Below are 762 nucleotides of genomic sequence, written 5' to 3'. Positions count from 1 at the left end.
TTTAGGTAACGAGCTGGCACAGTCGTTAGCATGCCGGGCGAAATGCTTAGTGGTATTTTTGTCAGTCGCTATGTTCTGAGTTCAAATTCCGCCGAGGTCGACTTTGCCTTTCCTCCTTTTGGGGTTGATAAATTAAGTACCAGTTGAACACTGGGGTCGATGTAATTGGCTCGTCCCCTCCCCCAAAATTACTGCCCTTGTGGAAAAAATTTGAAACCATTATCATCATTATTATTATTATTATTAAGGTGGCAGGCTGGTGGAACCGTTAGCATGCCAGGCAAAATGCTTAACAGTATTTCGTTCTGAGTTCAAATTCCACTGAGCTTTACCTTTCATCCTTTTGGGATTGATAAATTAAGTACTGATGAAATACTGGGGGAGAGGGGGTGTCGATGTAATCGACTTGCCCCCTCCCTTCAAATTTCAGGCATTGTGCCTATAGTAGAAAGGATTATTAGTTATTAATAGGATATTGCAGACAGATATTGTGTTGTTTTAACAACCCCAGGATCAAAGGGGTCTCTTTTGATTCTTTCATCAGCTATGGTCTTTAGGGCTCTTTTTTTAGGGTCCTTGTAGTTTCTAGTAATATAGTTTCCTGTCAGAGTTTATTACTATTATTATTATTATTATTATTATTATTATTATTATATGGAAGTGTGTATGTGCTTGTGAGAGTTTCAGATGAATGTTTTCACCACTCGTTAGAGAAGAGCTGTTTCTGTTTGTGGTTTGTTTGTGAAAAGTCAGGTTTTTGCA

This window comes from Octopus bimaculoides, chromosome 15 (assembly GCF_046866305.1).
Source record: "Octopus bimaculoides isolate indiv1 chromosome 15, ASM4686630v1, whole genome shotgun sequence".
Classification (NCBI taxonomy): domain Eukaryota; kingdom Metazoa; phylum Mollusca; class Cephalopoda; order Octopoda; family Octopodidae; genus Octopus; species Octopus bimaculoides.
Note: the sequence above shows the minus strand (reverse complement) of the source record.